Source organism: Melanerpes formicivorus, unplaced genomic scaffold, assembly GCF_026170545.1.
Source record: "Melanerpes formicivorus ecotype bairdi unplaced genomic scaffold, bMelFor1.0.p_v2 SCAF_12, whole genome shotgun sequence".
Lineage (NCBI taxonomy): Eukaryota > Metazoa > Chordata > Aves > Piciformes > Picidae > Melanerpes > Melanerpes formicivorus.
In genome coordinates this window covers 12,954,718-12,970,088 of record NW_027142364.1, presented here as the reverse complement: position 1 = coordinate 12,970,088, position 15,371 = coordinate 12,954,718, and the positions used below count along the sequence as shown (strand labels likewise).

General features: G+C 42.4%; 1 protein-coding gene across 3 annotated transcripts in view; it reads left to right on the top strand.

Moving 5' to 3' along the window:
* LOC137444557 (glypican-5-like) overlaps positions 1-15,371 on the top strand; it is a 449,156-nt gene that overhangs the window by 61,292 nt on the left and 372,493 nt on the right. The window lies entirely within an intron of this gene.

Here is a 15,371-nt window from a genome sequence, read left to right as displayed (position 1 = left end):
GCTTTATTTTGTTTTGTCTGGTTTTTTTTTTAGGCAATATATTATTTGTTTTGAAAAATACAAAATATTTCTGCATAGTATCTTGTTCTGTTTGGATCTATAAAAGTAACCTGATCCCTAACTTGAGAGCTGGGTTCATAGTATTATAGTGCAGACTTAGGAGGATGAGGATGTTCCCTCCTTTTGTCTCCTTCATGACCCAGGGTGGTCTTTTGTAGATCCAGGTGTGCTGGACCAGTTGAAGTCTGGACAGGAAAGTGATTTGAGTGTGTGGAGGAAGGGTAGCAGGACTGTGTACTGAAATGCTCTGTATATTAGAAAGATAACAGGTGTCCAGAATACCTTCATTTTATGTTTGTGTTTTGTCCCTTTCAAGAGCTAAATATTTTCTGTAGCAATGCCAATACTTAAAATGATTCCTTTGTATCTAGGCTACTTTAGCAACACTGGACCTTATGATCACACTGTAGAAGAATGGGAGGACAATATTTGTATTCCTATTTTAGGGTGTCAAATGACACTCAAGTGGCTGAGAAGGCTTTGCCAATTCAATATTCAATCCTCTAGTCTAGTGGTATCTGATGGTGAGTAAATCCTCATAGCTTAGAAATGCAATGTGACCAATTCCACTGCTCCATGGTTTTCTTCAGCAGTCACTTCAGCTGCTTCTAGTAAGTTTACTCATGAGGCAAGAAGTTTCTGCCTTTCTGTAGTAGGGTGCCATCCAAAGGCTCACTCTGGGTTGAAGATGGTCTCTTCTGAATGAGGTGTTGCACAGGCATGCCAAGGGCTGACCCTACCAGTCTTACAGACTAATTTTAGAGTGCCCTGGACCTCCTTGGGGCTGTAAGTACTGTTGTACAGCACCAAGTACCTCAGCAGTATTTAGCAGATGATTTATAATGGAACAACCACAGCCATGCCTCTTATTATGGATAAGCACTATGCATATACTTTAATGAGAATAAATCCATCTATTTTACTCTTTTCAGTACATTGGTTTTAAAGGATGGTTATTAATTACCTCCTTAGCGTAGTCATGCATGCATGATTAACGTGTAAAGTTTTTACTTGTGAAGTTTCAAGGCACTAGTCCAAAGAATACAGAAAGAATATAAGGCAATGGAGGAATTTTAAATATCAGAGATAATACCATTAAGTTTATTTGCTACTTTGTGGACTTTTGAAGTGTCATTAATACAGGTAATATCCTTAGGTTTTCACTTGTGTTTTCATAGCTAAAACATGGGAATAAAGGCCAAGTGTAGCCAGGCAGTTGCATAGGAACTTCTGAATTGTAGAAGACAGAAGATTATTTCCCTAGGAGTTGTCCTTAACCAGACTATTTCCTCTTCTCATGTGTAGTTTTTAGCCTGCTTTATATGCTTCTGTGCCCTATTCTGCCTGCCTTTGTTCTTGCTAGATTTCCAGTAAGAAACATACTGGGCAAGAAAAATTCTTACTGAAGTGTAGATGGCATTTGAAGTATGTATGTGTGAGTTTTTAGTTGTCTAATGATTCTGCTTGCTTCCTGTGGTTACAGTCTCTCCCCCTCTAGAGATCTTCCATCACATGGTGGATGTGACAGCTGTCCTGGAAGGTCATCGTGCTCTGAGGAGCTCATTCTGACAAAGAGCCCCCGTGCTGCTGCATGGACCACTGTCAGATCCTTTAAAAACAAATGAGAGACAAATTTCAGTGAGCTGTGCTCCAAACCTGACAGTATCAGACAGGTCATGGTAGCTTTCTTTGGCAGCTAGTTAAATTGGATAGTTGGGCACATCCTTAGATGTTAATGGTTAAACGTATTCATTGTTCCAACAAGGGCTCTATTCATAGGGGGACTATTCTCTGCTCGTTATGCATGCATAATTCCCAATAATGCTTCTGGGGGTTAAGTGTGTATAGGGAGGGGGGAGAGTGAAGCTGATGTTTACACATCCATGTTTGCGCTCAGAGGAGTGGTTTTGTAACACACGAGAAATTGGTTGTGCTTCTACAGATCCCTTAACTTGAAGGAACTTTACATTTCTGCTTTTAAGAGTGAATGAGAGTAGGGGGAAAAGTGACATTTGGCTAACTGCCTACTGCCTTGCACGCTGTTCCTTGTGAGAGAGTAGAAATATTGCTCCAGTGCTCTTATCGGAGAAGCCTTCTGAAAGTAATTAAGTGCTAGGAAATTCAGGGCTCTTACTTGGGTATCAAAATAATTAATTGGAATCTTTAAGTTTTGCAAACTTTTTGGCTCAAGGTAATCAGGGTGACAAGATTCTGTGCTTTATTTTACAATATGAGTATTTTCTATAGAAAACCTTCAGATTAAGATTCCTCACTCTTAGGTGCACATCAAAGTGGTGTAAAAGCCATAAAGAAGCTAAGCATCGCCTAAGAAAGCCTTTCAAGTTCCAGAAAGTGCTTGAACTACTGAGGGTTTTGAAGTGCTCTAATCTCTGACATGGGTGACGTGCTAGGCTAGCACTTTTTTGTTTTGTCACAAATCATCCATGCACATAGTGCAAAGGGACTCTGACAAAGTCATTTTACTTTTGAAAAGGGCTGCCTTCTTTTTTTTTTAACACCATTATGTCTTCCATTCACATCTACATGTTTGCTTCCACTTTGTTCAGGTCTAAGTAGCAGGGCATTTGCATAGTCTTCCCTTTGTTCTCGGTAAATATGGAGTAAAATGAGCAAGATCTGTGCTGTGAAATTAAAGCTCTACTCTTGAGAGATCTTAAGGGCCAAATCCTCACAAAAGGTACAGCAGCGTACTGCTGAAGGAGCTGGTGTCCAGAACAGCTTGCCCTGGGTGTTTGTGCTAGGAAATGTGAATAAAGGGAGAGTAATCTGCTGAAAACTGGATGTAATTAGAAAAATACACTGCTGGGAGCTACTGAAAGAATAGAATAATAGAAAATAGTGCTGAAGTGAACCTGAAATGATCATCTGCTCCATTCTTACTGCCGACAACCAGGATAAGCTGTGTTTAAACCAATGTTAGAAGATCACAGCATTTTTAGGTTGTTGATTCCAGTGTTTAATTACCTTACTGCTTTAGTGGTTTTCCCAATGCAGAACCTGAGTCTCCCTCACTGAAATCCAGGCATTTTGCTTCTTATCCTCTTCTTAACATCACCTTCTTTGCAGTAACATTCATGTATGGAATAACTGCTCTGGTTTGTTTTGCTCTAGACAGAGAGAGCATTGAGGTTTTTTTGTGAGTGAATCCAGCCCAAGTTTGGGACACACATGCACCCAGAATGAATGAAGCTAATTCAAGATGTGGTGACTCATGAAGCATCATATCTTGATTCAGTGTTTGAATTCACCTTTGCAGATTTTAGAGTATTGTGAAGAAGAAACTGTTTAGCATTCACAACTAATTCACAGATTTGCTATGCAGTAGTAGAGGAGAGCATGCAGAAAAAGCAGTTATGAAGTGATCAGGTGCTTAGCAGCAGTTGAATTATGAAGTTTCTAGTAGGGAAAACTACAGTGGTGTAGCACAGCAGCATGGAGATAGCAAGTGATGCGAAGCTTACCTGAAATAGGATGTGGGGCATTTGCTGATAAGTTGAGGAAAAATGGTATTCACCCTTGACTTTGGCACCAGTTCATTATATTGCTGATGTGTTGCACAGAAGATGGAAAACAGGCTACTGAAAACAGAGGAAGGTGGCCAAAGTTTTAGGTTTCAGCATCAGGGAATAAGGGAGGAACAACTGAAGTAATCTACCTGGACTTGTGTGAAGTGTTTGATTGATATTGTCCCACATGACACCCTGGTCACCAAATTGGAAAAACATGGACTTCAGGGGTGGACCACTTTCTGGATAAGGACTTGGCTGGATGTTCACATTCAGAGACTAGCAGTCAGTGGCTCCATGTCCAAATGGAGACCAGTGATGAGTGGCATCCCTCAGGGGGTGGTACTGGGACCAGTGCCATTTAACATCTTTGTCAGTGGTATGGACAGTGGGATTGAGGCACCCTCAGCAAGTCTGCAGATGACACCAAGCTGTGTGGTCTGGATGACACACTGGAGGGAAGGGATGCCATCCAGAGAGACTTGGATAAGCTTGAGAGATGGGCCCAAGCCAACCTTGTGAGGTTCAGCAAAGCCATGTGCAAGGTCCTACACCTGGGTCAGGGTGATCCCAAGCACAAATACAGGATGAGCGAGAAGTGGCTTGTGAACAGTTGAGAATAATGACTTGGGGGTGTCAGTTGATGAACATCTCAACTTGAGCCAGGATTGTGTGCTTGCAGCCCAGAAAGCAGCCGTGTCCTGGACTGCATTGAAAGATATGTGACCATCAGGATGAGGGAAGTGATTCTTCCTCTCTACTCTGGTGAGACCTCATCTGGAGTACTGTGTCCAGTTCTGATGCTCACAGCACAAGAAGGACATAGAACTGCTGGAGTAGGTCCAGAGGAGAGCCGCAAAGATGATCAAAGGGCTGGAGCACCTCCGTTATGGAGACAGGCTGCAAGAGTTGGGGCTGTTCAGCCTGGAGAAGATTCGACTCCAGGGGGACCTTATAGTGGCCTTCCAGTACCTGAAGGAGGGCTAAAGTTTGAAGAGGGTGGATTAAGACTGGATATTACAAAGAAATTCTTTACGGTGAGGGTGGTGAGACACCAGAACAGGTTGCCCAGGGAAGTTGTGGATGTCCCCTCCCTGGAGGTGTCCAAGACCAGGCTGGAAAAAGCCTTGAGCAACCTGATCTAGTGGAATGTGCCCCTGCTCATGATGGGGGGGTGGAATTGGAGGGTATTTAAGGTCCCTTCCACCCCAAACCATCCTATGATTCCATGAAATAGAAGAAGAATTTTCAGAACAAATCTGAGGATCTCCAGTTTTCCAGGCAAAGAGGAGTCATTAACTCTCTGTTCTTCAATGTGGTGCTGTTTTGAGGTGTTCATTCTCGAGGAGTGTTTTCTTGTTACTGATGTAGGGAAATGGTTATTTCTTTGTGGCTGAAAAAAACAAGGCTCAAAGAGATCAAAGTTCTTTATGCTCATGTTTTAAGGTGGCCTTGGTCTTGCTCCAGTGTGCTCCAAATAGCTAAAATCCAGTGCTGTGCATGTGGCATGATGTAGTGCCTGAATTCAGATCATCCTCTACTGCTTCAAGATCACAGCTTGTGTCTCGCTACTCCAAAGCACAGATGTCTGTTTCCACAGATGTACTCCACATGACTTGTCCAGGGAGCCTGTCAGAGAATGAAATCTCAACCTCATTAGTCCCATGTTCCTGCCCTATTGTCTTTCCATAAGGAAACTCGAAAAGTGGGAACTGGAAGGCTTGCATCATGTTTTAGATGGGGCAGGGGCTTGTTCAGTAATATTTGGTGAACAGCAGCCTGAATCTTGGATGGCTGCCCTGTGTTGGCAATTGAAATATTCCCTCCTTGCAGCACACAAGAGTTAAAAGGAGAGGTGTAATGAGCCTTCAGACTCATGAAATTAGAACAAAACCTACTCACTGCCCAAATCAGAGTATACCTTTTTAAAAGAGATTGGAAGCATTGCTTTCAAAGAAGAGCTTTCAAACTTCTGCTCAGAGGAGGTTTGATTTTAGTCACCCAATCTTAGTTTGGAAAGGGGAAAAAAAATATATATCTACTCCCAGTTGGAGCAGCCCAAAGTTGTATTTGGCTCAAGTATTGCATTTTCAGTTTTAAGCTGAAGTAATAAAATTTACTCTTCTTAACCTGGTTTGCCCTGGATATGTCAGGAAGTATAAACATTTGCCTTCCCCAAAAGGCAGCTGTGATTTGGCTGTATGTGGCTGTGATCTAAAGCTCCCTGGGAGCTCCCCCTTTTCTGGACGCATACCTGCCACGCTCTGTGGTCTTTTCCGATAGTCATAAACCCCAACTGTGATGAAAAGTGTCGATGTCATTTGTTGGCAGGGCTGTTGGCTTAGAATTGGAACGTTTATTCTGGAGTCACTCTCACAGGTGCCAAAACATTAGCTGAGCAGCAAGGACTGAATAGGGCCAGCTCGTGTCAGTTTGGCTGCTGCCGTGTCTCTGATGGCTGCCATCCTCAACCCAGCTTCCTTTCTAACTGCCTGCCTCTGGCCTTTCCAAACGTGGCCAGTGCTGCCTGCCAGTGTCTGTTGCTGGCTTCAAGCAGCTCTGTGGCACGGTGGGCTGCTCTGCCCATCTTGAAAGGTTAGCTCTGAGGCATCAGTAATGCTGTTAGTTTTGGTTGGAATAACACAAGCAAGAAGGGGAACATAATCGTTTCAATGTACTGTGAATGGTGCCTTGTTTTAGTGATGGAATGGAAGAAACGTGATTTCTTAATTTACCTAACAGGTGCATGGGATCAAAATCAGGCTCTCAGAGCACCGTGAACACACATGCACCCACAACTAAAAGGCAGTCTCCACTAGGAATTGCTTGCAATCTAAGCAATGTTGGCTTAGAGTTTATTAAATTAAGGTAAAGTTAAGCAAATTAAAGGCAGTCTCCTCTGCTTTACACCTGGCAAGCAAAGTGTGGAGACTTAGGAACTTGCCTAAGATCAAACATGTGTATTGCCATACCTAGGAGCCCATCAAAGGCTTCCATAGTTATTTTTAAAAGTTGTTCATCTGTGGTCCCATCTTAAAGGCTCTTGGAATGTCTTCTAAAGGATCTTTACTCTCCCCTGTTTTTGGGAAGCTTCATCTAAGGATCTGTTATCCTGGCAAAAGATACAAGCACTTCTGCTAAACATATTAACGGGGTCCAGGAGGCGGTGATGTGAAGTATCAAGTGCCGTGAGCTCAGATGCTTTCCAACTTGTGAATGTGACTGGTGTCCAGAAATTGAGAAATAGTTCAGGTGGGATTTCATTGTGGACCTTCTTTAATCCTCCAGTTGCAGAGACCTTGTGATACTCTTTCAGTTGCCTGCTTTAATTAAGCACTGTGTCATGGATGATGAAGTGGAAGAATTGGCTCCGGTGAGGGTGTCTTGCCTGGTAATCAGTTGCTTGGTTTTGGTTCACCCCTGTAACCTGTTGCTATTTCTTTATATAAAGAGTATTAAGAGCTCATTGTGCCTTTTTTTTTTCAATTTTTTTGAGAATTTTACCCAGGCTTTTAGAGGATTCTCCTTTCTTCTCCCAAAAAATAAATATATGAAATGGAAGGGAGAATAGAATTCTAAAGAAATTAGTTCAAATGCTGGTGAAAAATCTGACAGAAACTGACCAGTCTGTGTACAGCCATTAATTTTGTTTATGACTTGAGAATGAGGAATGGGCAAATTTGGTCAAAAGTGTTTGGAATTTAGGCTTAAAACTTAACACTTCAAAGAATACCCCTACCTATTTTTCAAGGAAAGAGCACGTGTTATCAGAACACTTGGTTTCATGTGTGGCTTTCAAGTGAGATGGCAAAAATGGCAGTATTCAAATCTGGGAGGGGAAGGGAAGTGTTATTTCTCCCTTCTTGCAATTTCCCTTTCTGAGGCTGTGGCCCAAATACCTAACAGTCCCTTGCTTCCCTTTGTGTTGTCTTCCAGTTTAACCTTCTTACACATTTTCTGTTGACAGATAAAATGGAAAAGAATGAGAAATGTGAATGACCATGAATGTATCAATTTGAAATTTTTTTGTGCTGTGCTACCTTATGTAGATTTTTACAACAGCAGGTGAAGCATATTAGGAAGCAGTTCTTCCCCAAAAAAGGTCATCTGTCATTGGTAAAACAGTTGCTGTTAACATCTGAATTATCCTTAGGATTCAAAGCTGAATTGATTGAAGCAATTCACACCTCTCATAAAGCTATTTAATTTCATCTCCCTGTAGAAATAGATTGGCAGTCTCTGTTTGATTTGCATGAGACAGTTTTCTTTATAACTGTACAGGGCTAGAAACTAACATCTTTGATTTAAAAACGGCTTCAATTTTGCTGTAAACACAATAATCCACAGTGTGCTATAGAGCTGTGCTTCACTTTAGGCTTTCCACTGTGGGTGGTTTCTGTGGCACTTCCTTCAGTTGCTGTAAGGCAGAGTTCAGTGGCAGTGAAGTGCTTTCCCCTCTGGAGAGCAGAAATGCAGTTGTTTGTTGTTGTCTTTGGATGATATGGAGCTGGAATTACTAGACTCCTTTAGAAAATATTATTCCATGACTTTTGGTGGTGGGGAAAAAAAAAAAAGTATGGGATTTTCTGCTGTGAATGTGGTGAGACATAATAAAAGATGAATGACTCCAAATTAATGAAAGGTCTTAAATTTTTTTCCCCTCATCTCTGTGCTGCAATTAGAAACATTGTCTTGGGAAAGTTGAGGAAGGAGTTGGCATTAACAGTAAATAATGTAGAAAGTCCCTTGATGCGGATGTACTAGATCAGCCTAGATCTTTCAAAAATGTGCTTTATGTGCATCAAACTAGTTTTTGTGCCTCTGTATCAACTCTGGAAGGATCCTCAAGAGGTTCAGTCCCTTGAATTTGTATGTACTGGGGAGTTAGCAAGCCTTTCAGCATTCAAAATCTCCTTGACAGCAAGCCCCCCAGGTAGGCCCACATTCAAAGAATTTGTCTCACTTAGCACTGGTGTGAAGGTCCTTAATTTAATCAGCATTAAACAATTTATCACCCATCTGTAGCAGTGTAAGGTCTGGAGGTAGCAACCACTGTGCTCTCCTTTGAGTATGGCAGCTAGTGCTTGCCCTGCTCAGCAGCTGGCACTTAGCAACATTTACAGTTTGGACTGAGAATCTGTAAGATGGGTTCTGTGCCCTCTGCTACTGAAATTGTGCTCTTCTGGGAGGAGTGAACTGTGTGAGTTTAATAACCCTTTGTTTCTTGAGGAGAATATTTAGGGAGCAGTAGTGCTGTGGCCATAGGCTTTGGTGAGTGGAGGGACATTCACTTTAGGGCACAGTCAGATGCTCTCTGTTCCTCAGGTCTAGCAATGAGACAGATTCAGTTGGGTACAAGCTGAGGTGAAAAATTTAATGAGTATAGGCTTGCAGTGACCTATTGTGTAGGACAGAGGTTGATTTGGTAAGTAGGCCAAAAATCAGAATTCAAGACTAGCAAGAACTGGACAAGCAACTGAGGGAAGTGAGAAAAACTAGGACAAAAGGCTTGACAACACTGTGTTGTGCAGATGCTGCTCTTAAGAGCTGTGTATTTTGGAGAGTTCCTGCTCTGGAAGATGCTCAGGCCAGTGCCTGATGGTCTTCAGCTGTCCTTCAAGCTGTGGCACTTGGCACATGCTGCCAAGTCTCTGGAGTGCTTCTTGCTGTTCTCCTTCCTTTGCCATTCAAGATTTCCACCCCCCTTGAATTTGCTGTCATAACACCAGTGCAATCAAAAAGGTCCTCCCATTTTGTGGGGTTTTAATAATCATTTTTTTTTAGGTCTATTCAAGAACTCTTGAGCTAATGCAAGCTATTTGACTTCACTAAAATTATAAGTAGCTACACATGCTAGCAGTTAGATTAATAGGTCTTCTCAGTGGTGTTTGATAATACTGGAGGTGTTTATCATTTAGCTGTGATTATTTCAACTGTAATAGCACAACTGGTCATGGCCTTGGTGATGTCTCAGTGCATTTTGGAGTAACAGTGTGAAGCCCACTGATCAAGTGGGCTGATCAAGTACAATATGAAACAAGGGATTGGGAAAGGAAATGTTCATGGCTTGTATTTTCCAAACTGCTTTTCTGATTTGTACTGCTGGATATACGCATGTTGTCAAGCTATGTATAAACAGAAAGGACAAATTCTGGCTCTGATTTGGGTTTTTTTCTCAGCTTTTGGGTCTTAAAGACACCTTTAACATGCTGTTTGTCTATGTAATCTTTCTATTAAAGCTGATAGTGGGGCTATTTTTACTAAATGGAAGGAAGAGCTAGAATTGGGCTGGATTGGGAAGTTTATTCTGACTGGTCAGAACGTGTATTGGACAGCCTGGCCACAACTTACCTTAGGCAGGAAGAACAAACATCTCCCTTTGACTGAGAGAGAGTCTCTGCTCCCTCGCTCACGGGAGCAGAAGATTTACAGGTTTAGTTGCTAATTAACACATCACAGTTGTTTGCATCAGTGCATAACACTGTGCACCAGTCAGTCTGATGCACTTGTTGGGTGTTTTGTTTGTTTTTCTTTGGTAATTCCTGTCATGCACTACTTCAAGCATAGTAACCACCATATTTTAAACATTGGCAAATCAAACGGTAGCAGTTGTGCTCCATGAGTGTAATACACTTTGTATGCCTCTTCTAGTTAAAAACACTGTATTACTTGCAATACAAGCTGTGGTATGAGGGTGGTTTGTGTTTGTGTGGATGAGTTTCTGACAGCAGCCTTGCAGCTGAAGGTATTAATGGCTTTAGCACTGCTGGGGCACGAGCTATGTAGAGAAAGGACCTCACAGACTTTTGGCAGCCTCCAGTGGCTGAATTCCCGTTCCCTGATGTGTGACAGTGCTAGTGTGGGCTTTTCTCCTGCACCAAGGAGTTGCAGGGGGGACACTTACTGGAAATTTTTTCCTTTTAATTTGAGTTGTCTTCCTTCTCCAAATTAGCTGTGTTTTAATTGCTGAATTTTCCTCTAGCTGAGGCAGCAGTTGCACCAAACAGATGAGTCTCAAGAAGGATGAAGTGTTGGCTCCTGTTCAGCTGGGCCAGACACAATGCAAGGTACTTTTGGCACCTTCCTCTGTGTTACTAAGGCATAATCAATCTTGGAGTCTTTGAAGACATTTATACAACATTAAAATCTTGGGCTTTGGAGTAAAGCTTTGTTTGGAAATACTGTTGAAACATTTGTCAAAATATAAAGGAATGAAAACTATCAGAAGACAGATTGCACTGAGCTTGCTCTCTGATCATGGTTGCTTAGGAGTGTTCTGTGCAGTGGAAGCCACAGGCTCAGCTTGTTCTTAAAAAAAGCCCAGCCTGTCTCTGAGAAACCAGGTGAAGGTAGATTGATTAGCATATGTTGAAAGCCTGGCTTTCTGGTTTCAGAGTATAGCTTGAACAGTGTGTGTGAAGCATTTTAAATACAGTGCAGAGCAGCTGACATCTCCGTGGTGCGTTAGAAAAACATGGTTGCCAACAAAATGAATATATATTTGGCTTTTGAATTTGCCAAGCAAGTCTCTCTCTGTTTTTAGAAACTTACACTAATTCAGTTAGCTTTAATGGCCAAAGTTTGACTTAATTTGTACCAAAGTTTAGAATGGAGCCTGAAATGTTTGCTGATTTAAAATAAACAAAAATGACAAAAAAACCTGTAACAAAACAAAAACCAACCAACCCATCCCCAAGCAACACAAATACTCCACAGCTGATTTCAGTAGAGCTGGGCAGACAGACATGAGGTAAGGATGAGTAATTGTCTGTGCATTTGTCACCTTAAGTATTTTATAATTGTGACAGGAGATGTTTGAGGGTGATGCCTTTGGTATGTATTAAGCCTTTTAGGGTTGCAGAGAAGTTTTGAGTAGAGATCACTGTTGTTTTCCAAAATACTCATGCTTTTGGACTCCAGCGTAGCATAATTTTTCTTGATCTACTGAGTGCTCCATCAGTAAGTTCATACATAAGAAAATAAAATGGAGAGATGTCTTGGGATGCAGGTGCTTCACAACTATGGCACTGAATTGGACCCTGGCAGAGGGCTTCCATCACGGCCAGCTGAACAGATCACATGCAAGAACAGAGGTACGGGTTTGTACAGTTTTAGGAAGAGGAGATTAAGGGAGATTGTACTGCTGTTTTCACCTGTCTTTCAGGAGGAAAGCATAGAATTTTTTATTTTCTTGGTTGTAAGAGACCTTAAAGATCATCTAGTCCAGCCCTCCTGCAGTGAGGGGGACGTCGTCACCTAGACGGGGCTGCTCGAAGCCCCATTCATCCTGGCCTTGAATGCTTCCATGGAAACAAAGTAGAGCCACGCAGTGATGTGTTGAGAAGCAAAGAACACATGCAAAATTCTCATGACATATAATTTTAGAATTTACTTATTTTTTACCACAAGAGTGGTTAAATATTGGAAGAGGTGCCCTGAGAACTTGTGGGATCATCCATTCTTGGAGATGTTTTGAAATTTGGCTAGATGAAACCCTTATGTAGTTAGACCTGCTTTAAGGGAAAGGTTGAACTAGGTGTGCCTCCAAGCCAATTTATTAGTTATGAAATAAGCAGCAGCCTGAGGAAAGCAGGTCAGAAAGTCCTAGAGAGAAATTAGCAGGATCATTTGCTGAAATAACGCTGTTGCTAAGATTTCTTCTCTTGTTCACAAGTGGTGCTTTTTCTCTGATCTACAGAGTGGCTTTGTTCCTAAACTTCAAGGAGGATCTTTCCCTTAATTTTGTCTCTTGATTGGCAGTGCCCATGCTGGGAGGAGGTGATTGCTGCAGCACCATGGGATGCTGTCTGTCTCTGGGGTGAGAGCCCATGGTGCTGAGCCTGTGTCTCAGCAGTGTTCATGCCATGTGCTGCTTGGTCACTGCTGGGTCACTCTGTTCCTCCCCTCTTTTTCTGTTGGAGAGCGTATTTTACGTTAAGATAAAAGAGACAAGATAAACTAAACTTAGTGTCAGAATTATTAAGGACTTCAAGATGTTACTAATCAGCTCTAATTTGATCTCAGCACCCAGGCATGTATAATACTGAGAGCTTTTATTAGGTTTCTATAATGGAGTTAAAAGTGATCCCCCCAGGCTAGTACTGAAGCAAGTGAAATTGCCATGCTCTGTGCGTGACAGTCCTTCTGACTTGAGAGTACTGCTAGGGGAGTGGGGCTTGCTCTTTGCTGATCTTCTAATGCTCTGTGTTTTACATCAGGCTCCTTAACTGTCAGGGGCTTAGTGCTGCTTCTATTTAAGAGTGCCTTCAGCATCATTTTGGCTCTGGACCAACAAAAACTAATCTTCAGGCTCCTGGAGTATTCACCAGAGGAGATATCTGGGTGGGAATCCCAAGAGTGCAGTTCCAGCTGAGACATCCATAGTCTTCTGAAAGCTTTCTGGAGGACTTGCAGGTTCCTGCAGTGTTTCTGTTCAATACGGGTCTGAGATTTGTAAAAGCCTTTCAAACAAAAATTCAGAGGACTGCTGTAAGGAGAGGCTCAGAGAAACAGCAGCTCAGCACTACAGATGCTGAGTAACATTTACAACTCCTCTGCTTACATGCCTATTTGCAAACTGACTTAGTTGCTCAGCAGCCTGTGGTATAATTTCACATAGGCTCTGTGGTGCCAGCTCAGAGAAGTAGTCCTTCCCTGACCCCCAGTTCCTTCTGACAGAACAAACATATGTTCATGGCGTGGACTGAAGCAGGGAACCAATCCAAGTTAAAATTAGCCTGGCCAAGAAGCTAATTTCAACCCGGGATAACTTTCTCTGGCAGACAAGAGCTGGCGAGCGTGCCCAGCCAGTGACGAGTGCACAGCCCCGCTGCTGCTGCTTTTAGCAGCTTGCTGGCTTATGCCAGTGTGTGGTGGGCCCATCTCAGGGGCTTTCAACTGGGTTTGGGACTTCAGACTAGAGTGAGCAGAGTTGTTTTTTCCCTGGTTTTAACATTATATTGAAGCAAGAAACAAATTCACCTCTAAAATGAGCCAACCTAGTCCATGACAATTATGTTTGTTTGTGAACCTATTTCACTTTGATTTTGACTGTTTTGATGTAAACTAGCTGCACTTTCAAATGAGAATTGTTGTAAGCTGGAAGCAACTTTTTCAAATCAAGTAAGAAGTTTCAACCAGTTTGGTTTTACTTTGTTTTCTGTAAATCTTCTTTGCCAGGAAAAAAAGTTTCTCCCTACACGAGCTTCCTGAATGAGCTTACACGGAGCTGACCCTGAGCGAAGTCTGGTTGACTGGATGCTTCTCTACTGATTTTTTCAGTGTGCATCTTCATACCCTCTTGTTTTTCATCATTGTCAGCTGTATGTGAAGCCTTGCTATGTGTTCAGGCCAGAAGATGAGGATTAATGCAGTGTAATTTCTCACTAATATTTCTATTCCAAGGCCTGGCTCTGATGGCAGCCTGGCTTAAATGCTCTGGAGGAATGTGGCCTTTTTTGGAGAATCAGGGCTGTTTCCATGCGTTCATGCTTTCTAGTCCTGCTGTTGCTGTGTGGGGAAGCATTGTGTTCACAGTGATTTGAAACCAGACATCCCCTTGGACCCAGAGGGGTTGTGGGCTGCCCTGGGGAGGTGGCATGGGGACTGGCCAGCTCCTGCCGTGATGGCAGGGAAGGTGACAGTGCCTCACTGCTGCTTTGTGCCTAACCTCTTGCTGGTCTGCTGCCATGTTCTGTCAGGTATTAAATGGTATTAAAACATCGGTGGGAACAGGGAGCTTGGCCCTCAGTGCAGCATCATCCTTCCTGGGAAAGGGGATCTCCTTCCCTAGAGCCTGAGGGATGAGGATGGATGTGGGCATCTGTAGGTCCTTTTTCTCAGGACCCCTGGTTTCCACCCTGAGGTAGAGAGAGGGAAACATCTGAAAAACACTGGTGTGAGGCTTCCTGCTGGGATGTTCTTGTTTTACTGAGAAATTGCATTGGAAATACCTGGTTTTTAATATTCTGTGACTACTTTGGCTCTGGTATTTATTTGGTTTGGGATTTGTTTTACTCAATAGTCCCTTGTTGTTTTTTTTTCCTGCCCTTTCCAAACTACGTATTTGTGAGGCACCAAAATGGAGTCATCTGTACTCTGTAACACCTGCTTTCCAGAACTTTCTGGCACCTGGAGACACCATGGTGCAAAGCAAATAGACCCTGGGTGTCCATCCCAATTGCGTGATGTAGGTTTCCTAAGCAAGGACAACAAACTTGCCAAAATACATACAAAGGTGAAATGCTAAAAAACCCCAAACACACAAAGCTAAACCAAAACACAAACCACAAAAAACAAACCAGAAATTAAAACACCACAACCTGCCCTTCCTTCTCCCCAGCTAATATTTCACAAAAATTAAGTTTTAAATCAACTTTCAACTTTCTCTGTAGTTGTGAGGTTGCAGTGATTTCAATGCCTTTAGGTCACATCTAGGCAGGCTCAACATTTTCCAGGTTACTGTTAAACAAATGGAGATGTACTACACTTAAAATCAGTTCCTTTTGATTTGGGTGAATGCTCATTAATTTTAACAAGCCTAGAAATACAAATAGCAGTGTCTGCCTTCTCTGTGGTTGTAGGTAGCTCTGGGTGTCTGTGTGTAGTCAGTGCCTTACCCCTGCATGAACAGCTGAACTCAGGCTGTTGCAGAAGTCAGTTACTTCGCTGACAACAGTTGATATTTGTTTTGGTACCTGATTCAGAAAGGAGCTAAACATGTTAAAGCTAGAGAGTATAAAGGAGAATTGACCACTCCAGCTACCAAAGGGTTTAGAAAACTCA